The sequence below is a fragment of the Scyliorhinus torazame genome, chromosome 17, assembly GCF_047496885.1.
Source record: "Scyliorhinus torazame isolate Kashiwa2021f chromosome 17, sScyTor2.1, whole genome shotgun sequence".
In the NCBI taxonomy this organism is placed as follows: Eukaryota; Metazoa; Chordata; class Chondrichthyes; order Carcharhiniformes; family Scyliorhinidae; genus Scyliorhinus; species Scyliorhinus torazame.
Genome location: NC_092723.1, coordinates 180,496,826 through 180,505,490, shown reverse-complemented (window position 1 = coordinate 180,505,490; position 8,665 = coordinate 180,496,826).

Genomic DNA, 8,665 nt, shown 5'->3' with positions numbered 1-8,665 from the left:
CATTTCCTCCGCCTGTACTTCCCTGCTCTCTGTTGCTATGGCTGCCTGTGCTCTCCTCCCAGTTTGTGTGTCCCCCCCCCCCCCCCACTATTGCCCTTTGCTTTCTCACTATCCTCCTCCCCCCTCCCTGCAGTTAGTCGATCCTTTCTCTTGAGTTTAGCCGTCCCCTGCACTGCTCCCCGGCCTATCTCTCCCTCTCACGCTTGGCTACTCTCCCCTGATTCCTGGCTATTCTTCAGCTTGTTTGGCACAAACAGGCCCGGAACAGTTGGGTGACTGTCTCCCACGTTCTGTGGAAGCCGTCGTCTGACACTCGGACGGTGAATTTGATTTTCTCCATTTGGAGAGATTCCGAGAGGTCGGACAGCCAGTCTGCAGCTTCGGGTGGTGCTGACCGCCAGCCAGTCTGCAGCTTCGGGAGGTGCTGCTGACCGCCAGCCAGTCTGCAGCTTCGGGCGGTGCTGCTGACCGCCAGCCAGTCTGCAGCTTCGGGCGGTGCTGCTGACCGCCAGCCAGTCTGCAGCTTCGGGCGGTGCTGCTGACCGCCAGCCAGTCTGCAGCTTCGGGTGGTGCTGCTGACCGCCAGCCAGTCTGCAGCTTCGGGTGGTGCTGCTGACCGCCAGCCAGTCTGCAGCTTCGGGCGGTGCTGCTGACCGCCAGCCAGTCTGCAGCTTCGGGCGGTGCTGCTGACCGCCAGCCAGTCCGCAGCTTCGGGCGGTGCTGCTGACCGCCAGCCAGTCTGCAGCTTTGGGTGGTGCTGCTGACCGCCAGCTAGTCTGCAGCTTTGGGTGGTGCTGCTGACCGCCAGCCAGTCTGCAGCTTCGGGTGGTGCTGCTGACCGCCAGCCAGTCTGCAGCTTCGGGTGGTGCTGCTGACCGCCAGCCAGTCTGCAGCTTCGGGTGGTGCTGCTGACCGCCAGCCAGTCTGCAGCTTCGGGTTGTGCTGCTGACCGCCAGCCAGTCTGCAGCTTCGGATGGTGCTGCTGACCGCCAGCCAGTCTGCAGCTTCGGGTGGTGCTGCTGACCGCCAGCCAGTCTGCAGCTTCGGGCGGTGCTGCTGACCGCCAGCCAGTCTGCAGCTTCGGGCGGTGCTGCTGACCGCCAGCCAGTCTGCAGCTTCGGGTGGTGCTGACCGCCAGCCAGTCTGCAGCTTCGGGTGGTGCTGCTGACCGCCAGCCAGTCTGCAGCTTTGGGTGGTGCTGCTGACCGCCAGCCAGTCTGCAGCTTCGGGCGGTGCTGCTGACCGCCAGCCAGTCTGCAGCTTCGGGTGGTGCTGCTGACCGCCAGCCAGTCTGCAGCTTCGGGCGGTGCTGCTGACCGCCAGCCAGTCCGCAGCTTCGGGTGGTGCTGCTGACCGCCAGCCAGTCTGCAGCTTCGGGTGGTGCTGCTGACCGCCAGCCAGTCTGCAGCTTTGGGTGGTGCTGACCGCCAGCCAGTCTGTAGCTTTGGGTGGTGCTGCTGACCGCCAGCCAGTCTGCAGCTTTGGGTGGTGCTGCTGACCGCCCGCCGAACAGGATTCTACGGCGGGCGGTCTGGGAGGCAAAGGCAAGGGCGTCCGCCCTCCCCAGGAATAGATCTGGCTGGTCTGATAACCCCGAAGACCACCACTCTCGGGCATGGCTCCACCCTCACCCCCACCACTTTGGACATTGCCTCGAAGAAGGCTGTCCAGTACCCAACAAGTCTGGGGCAAGACCAGAACATGTGGGTGTGGTTGGCCAGGCCTCCTTGGCACCGTTTACATCTGTCCTCCACCTCTGGGAAGAACCTACTCATTCGGGTTCTTGTTAAGTGGGCTCTATGTACCACCTTTAGTTGCATCAGGCTGAGCCTCGCACACGTGGAGGTGGAGTTGACCCTATGCAGTGCGTCACTCCAGAGTCCCCACCCTTCTTCGATACCCAGGTCTTCCTCCCATTTCTTTCTCGTTGCGTCCAGCATGGTGTCAGCCCTCTCTACCAGTCGTTCATACATGTCGCTACAGTTCCCTTGTCAACTCGTACTTTGGTTGGTTAAAAATTGACTATCTGCCAGATATGAAGAGCAAGACGGTCATAGGCAAGCTGAAGGGACATTTTGCCACACATGGCATTCCTCAGAGGATAATGCTCACCAGTTTGTCTCCAAGGATTTCAAGGACTTTTGTAGCCATCTGGGATGGCCATGTTCCGATTACAAAATGGACACTTGCAAAGAATGCAGGGAAAATTGGACAATACCGAAAAGCAAGCAGGTGCAAGGTTTGTCTGTTGATTAGAGCTGTAGCTCTCAGACAGGACCGATACTGCAGAACCATCTACATACTAACGAGCCATCCCCGGGAACAAAAGGCAACATTTAGATAAACAATGCTAAGACAGACATCCCACCGACAGCTGGCAAATGGATTGTCTGGTCCAGTACGTAGACGACTTGTTACTACAGACAGACACAAAGGGAGAGCACATTTCGCTTCTCGCCGAACTCCTAGGACTTCTAAAAGAAATTGGTTGTAAAGTCAACCCCAAGAAGGCCCAGATTTTGAAAGAAAAAGTGATTTACTTAGGAACAGTGATCACACATGGTAAATGCGAGATCGAGCAAAAGAGAATTGACTCGATTGTCAAATTGCCCCTTCCCCACAATGTCTCAGCCTTCCGGTCATTTTTAGGACTGGTTTCGCCATATTGATGGTTTCGCCACTAAAGCAGCGCTTCTTTCCAAACTTCTCAAGAAGCAGGCACCTTGGGAATGGCTTCCACAGCATACGGATGCCGTGGATGCTTTAAAAAGAGCCCTCAGCACAGCCCCCGCACTACAGGTCCCAGATCCACTTTCCCCATACGCAATCGAAGTAGCAAGCACCGACCGAACCCTTTCGGCAGTGCTCTTCCAGGAACGCCAGGACCAATTACGCCCCGTAGCATACGCCTCACGCGTGTTAGACCCTGTAGAGCAAGGATTTTCTGCCTGTGAAAGGCACCTGCTCGCAGTTTTTTGGGCAGTACAATACTTTGCCTACATTACAGGACTCAACCCCATCACCATCCTCACAGAACACACCCCGACACAGCTATTGTTAGACGGCCGACTTAAGGATGGCACAGTCAGCCAAATCTGCGCAGCCCGTTGGACCCTTCTTTTGCAGAGAAGGGACATCACGGTAAAGAGAACCAAAACCCACACCTTCCTTGCCGATAATCTGCAGTATGCAGGCACCCCTCATGAGTGTGAGATCATCACCACAAAACAGAACACAGGCCCATTTATTCCCAAGACACCTCCCAGGAAAGCAGGTAGTACACCCCAGAGACCCCAGCCCCTAGACACGTGTGCACCCCTGAAGATTTATGGGGATGGCTCCTCCACAGTGTTAAATGGAAAGAGAATCACCGGTTGCGGTATTTACGTAGAGGACGCGCCCTAGATGAGATTTCACTAAAGTTGCCAGGACACTTAGGCTCGCAGGCAGCAGAGCTGGCAGCAATGGCTTACATTGTAGACCACCCCGACTCATTCCCGACCCCAGCTGACATCTATTCGGACAGCTTGTATGTCTGCAATAGTTTGACGGAATTCCTACCCCTGTGGAAAACGAGAGGATTTGTTTCCGCGGACGGTAAATTCCTACCCTCAGCCCTATTACTCCGCCATATCTTAGAGACAGCGAAGGATAGAAAATATGGAATAATTGAGGTTCGCAGTCATCACCGTTCTTCCCCCCCGGTAACGTTAAAGCAGACGCCCGAGCGAAGGCAGGCTCCAGGCATGGTTATTTTTCGAACCCCCCACCCGAAAGCACCCCAGTACACGCCGTTCAGGTCTCACAGACCGATATTCAGGATGTCGCGAAGTCACAGAAAGAGGACGAGAAACTCAGGGGAAGTTTTAAAGGGTACCTGCCCAGCCCTGTATGATAAATACAAGAATGCAATAACCACACATGACGGTGTGAATTGAAAGGATGGCATTTATATAGTTCCCAGCCAGGACAGGAACCAGATCATTTGTCAGTTCCATGACAATCATGGACACCAAGGTATTGAACCCACCCTAGCCCACCTCAGACCGCTCTGCTGGTGGCCTGATTTAAAAGCCGATGTTACGCACTATATAGAGAATTGCTTGATCTGTGCCCAGAACAATCCGGACAGATATGCGAAAAAGGCTCAATTTAGTCATACCCGCCCCGTTAATGGACCCTGGACAAATCTCCAGATAGACTATATAGGACCCCTACCCCCTTGCAGAAATGGTTATAAGAATGTGTTGGTGGTCATAGACACCTTCACAAAATGGGTGGAAGCATTTCCATCGAGAACTAATACGGCCAAGACAACAGCTAAAATACTAACACAGCACATCTTTACAAGATGGGGACTCCCCCGCAGTATAGAATCCGATCAAGGCTCCCATTTCACAGGACGTGTAATGCAAAACGTCCTCACGATTTTCGGCATTCGACAAAAGTTTCACATAGCATACCACCCCCAGTCAAGTGGTATTGTAGAAAGGATGAATAGGACATTAAAAGCCACCCTCAGGAAAATGGTACAGCAGAATAACAGCACCTGGGATTCAGTTCTCCCATTTGCTTCAATGTTTATAAGGAACACGGTATCCACGTCCACAGGATACATCCCCCACACCCTCATGACCGGATGCCCCATGAAAGGGACAGAGCACGTATTAGGACTACATTTGGCCAGCCCCGCAGTTACAGCCCTCACGCATGAAAATGCGGTTCAACAATTGTTAGAGAACATAAAGGCAGAACAACATCTCTGGATCTGTAAAGATTTAATCACCTGCTAATGCTCGCATTCCAAGCATTGTTTGGCCTCTTTGAATTTGTCTATATATGTGTTTCTGGAACAGACCTCTTCATTCACCTGAGGAAGGAGCAGCGCTCCGAAAGCTAGTGACATCGAAACAAACCTGTTGGACTTTAACCTGGTGTTGTAAGACTTCGTACTGTGCTCACCCCAGTCCAACGCCGGCATCTCCACATCATGGCATTCAAATGGTCATTGGACAGACATATGGACGATAAGGGAATAGTGTAGATGGGCTTTAGAGTGGTTTCACAGGTCGGCGCAACATCGAGGGCCGAAGGGCCTGTACTGCGCTGTTATGTTCTATGTTCTAACTCGCAGCAGCTGTGAGAATTGGGACCAGGAAGAAACAGAGCAAGGCTTGTTTAGACAAAACAGTACACGCCACTGAGTTTGCAGTAGGGCAGCAAGTGATGCTTTCCCTATACAATCCCAGTTCATTCCTTTCCCCTAAATTCTCCGGACCGTACTCCATTTCGGACAAAGTCAGCCCCTCGGTATACAAGATTACATATCCCAATGGCAAGTCTGCGTAGTTTCACATAAACCAGCTCAAGGCTTATGGCTCGCAGAATAGCCACACACACCACATCCTGCTCGCAGCAGCAGATGAGCACGCCCCGCCCACAGAAGACGTTTTCCTCCCCTCCCCCAACCAGTCCAGCCTGTCCTCAGACACAACTTCAACTCCACCCCCAGAGGCACGATTCCGCCTCTCCCTTCAACTGACAGCGACAGTGATAGCGATCACAATGACGATAGCCACAGCACACCACTTTATGATTATCCCCCTGTACCAGGCCCCACTCCCAGCGAATCCAAGCATGATTCCATTGATCCCTTCGATATCACAGAGATCAAAGCCCCTGACCCAGACCCACCGCCCGATGATTACAGATTGAAACCTAATAGCTCCAACCTCGACACACGATTCTGGCACCGAGACAATTCGTTCAGGCTCATCCGGAATGATGAGATGGACCCCAATTCGCCCCAAGCAGCTTTAGCATGATTACTACAGTCAAGAGTTTGCAGCCGGGAGAAGATGATGACATAGAGTCTGACTCCCACCAAACAAATCCCTTTGCGACCCTGTTCGCTATTGAGCAGTGAGGTGTCCAGATGATGGAGAAAAAAGGAACCGATGGAGAGATACGGTGTCCTTTCTGATGGAACCTGCACCATGTTGTTGTATGTTTGGTCGTCATTGGTTTTTAAAAAAAATATATTTTATTCAAAATTTTGTGGCCAAACATAACAGTACATAGTTTTTCCTTTGAACAACAATAAAGCAATATAAATAACCGTGGCCAATTTTAAACAAATAAATAAATAATATATAAACAAAAACAAAACTGAGTGGCAACTGCCTTGTCAAAAATAGTTACTCTTCAAAGATACAATCCAACAATCCAATATACATTACCTATAACAAGTGTCTATACATATACAATGACATCCCTGAGAGTCCGTCCAGTTCCTCCCCACCCCCTCCCCCCTGGGTTGCTGCTGTTGTCTTCTTCTTTTCCATTCCCTCTATCTTTCTGTGAGGTAGTCGACGAACGGTTGCCACCGCCTGGTGAACCCTTGAGCCGAACCCCTTAATACAAACTTGATCCGTTCTAACTTTATAAACCCTGCCATGTCGTTTATCCAGGTCTCCACACCCGGGGTTTGGCTTCCTTCCACATTAACAACATCCTGCGCCGGGCTACTAGGGACGCAAAGGCCAAAACATCAGCCTCTCTCGCCTCCTGCACTCCCGGCTCTTCTGCAACCCCGAATATAGCCAACCCCCAGCTTGGTTCGACCCGGACCCCCACCACCTTCGAAAGCACCTTTGCCACCCCCACCCAGAACCCCTGTAGTGCCGGGCATGACCAGAACATGTGGGTGTGATTCGCTGGGCTTCTCGAGCATCACCCACACCTATCCTCTACCCCAAAAAATTTACTGAGCCGTGCTCCAGTCATATGCGCCCTGTGTAGAACCTTGAATTGTATCAGGCTTAGCCTGGCACACGAGGACGATGAGTTTACCCTACGTAGGGCGTCAGCCCACAGCCCCTCCTCAATCTCCTCCCCCAGCTCTTCTTCCCATTTCACTTTCAGCTCATCTACCATGATCTCCCCCTCGTCCCTCATTTCCCTATATATGTCCGACACCTTACCATCCCCCACCCATGTCTCTGAGATCACTCTATCCTGCACCTCCTGCGTCGGGAGCTGCGGGAATTCCCTCACCTGTTGCCTCGCGAAAGCCCTCAGTTGCATATCCTGAAATGCATTCCCTTGGGGCAACCCATATTTTTCCATCAGCGCACCCAGACTCGCAAACGTCCCATCTACGAACAGATCTCTCAATTGTACTACCCCAGCTCTTTGCCATGCTCCAAATCCCCCATCCATTCTCCCCGGAACAAACCTATGGTTATTTCTTATCGGGGACCGCACCGAGGCTCCCGTCTTTCCCCTATGCCGTCTCCACTGCCCCCAAATTTTCAATGTAGCCACCACCACCGGGCTTGTGGTGTAGTTCTTCGGTGAGAACGGCAACGGTGCCGTCACCATTGCTTGTAGGCTAGTCCCCCTGCAGGACGCCCTCTCCAATCTCTTCCACGCCGCTCCCTCCCCTTCTCCCATCCACTTACACACCATTGAAACATTGGCGGCCCAGTAATAGTCGTTTAGGCTCGGTAGTGCCAACCCCGCCCTGTCCCTGCTACGCTGCAAAAATCCCCTCCTCACACTCGGGGTCTTCCCGACCCACACAAAACTCATAATACTCTTCTCGATTCTCTTGAAAAAAGCCTTCGTGACCACCACCGGGAGGCACTGAAACACAAAAAGGAATCTCGGGAGGACCACCATTTTAACCGCCTGCACCCTACCTGCCAGTGACAGGGACACCATGTCCCATCTCTTAAAGTCCTCCTCCATCTGTTCCACCAACCGCGTTAAATTAAGCCTGTGTAATGTACCCCAATTCTTGGCTATCTGGATCCCCAAGTACCGGAAGTCCCTTGTTACCTTCCTCAACGGTATATCCTCTATTTCCCTGCTCTGCTCCCCTGGATGCACCACGAACAACTCACTTTTCCCCATGTTCAATTTATACCCTGAAAAATCCCCAAACTCCCCAAGTATCCGCATTATCTCTGGCATCCCCTCCACCAGGTCCGCCACATACAACAACAAATCATCCGCATACAGAGATACCCGGTGTTCTTCTCCTCCCCTGAGTACTCCCATCCACTTCCTGGAACCCCTCAATGCTATGGCCAGGGGCTCAATCGCCAATGCAAACATTAACGGGGACAGAGGACATCCCTGCCTCGTCCCTCTATGGAGCCGAAAATAATCAGACCCCCGTCCATTCGTGACCACGCTCGCCATCGGGGCCCTATACAGCAACTGTACCCATCTGATATACCCATCTCCAAAGCCAAATCTCCTCAGCACCTCCCACAAATAATCCCACTCCACTCTATCAAATGCTTTCTCGGCATCCATCGCCACCACTATCTCCGCTTCCCCCTCTGGTGGGGGCATCATCATTACCCCTAGCAGCCTCCGTATATTTGTGTTCAGCTGTCTCCCCTTCACAAACCCAGTTTGGTCCTCATGAACCACCCCCGGGACACAATCCTCTATCCTCGTTGCCATTACCTTAGCCAGAATCTTAGCATCTACATTCAGGAGGGAAATGGGCCTATAGGACCCGCATTGCAGCGGGTCTTTTTCCTTCTTTAGGAGGAGCGATATCGTTGCCTCTGACATAGTCGGGGGCAGCTGCCCCCTTTCCCTAGCCTCATTAAAGGTTCTCATCAGTAGCGGGGCCAGCAAGTCCATA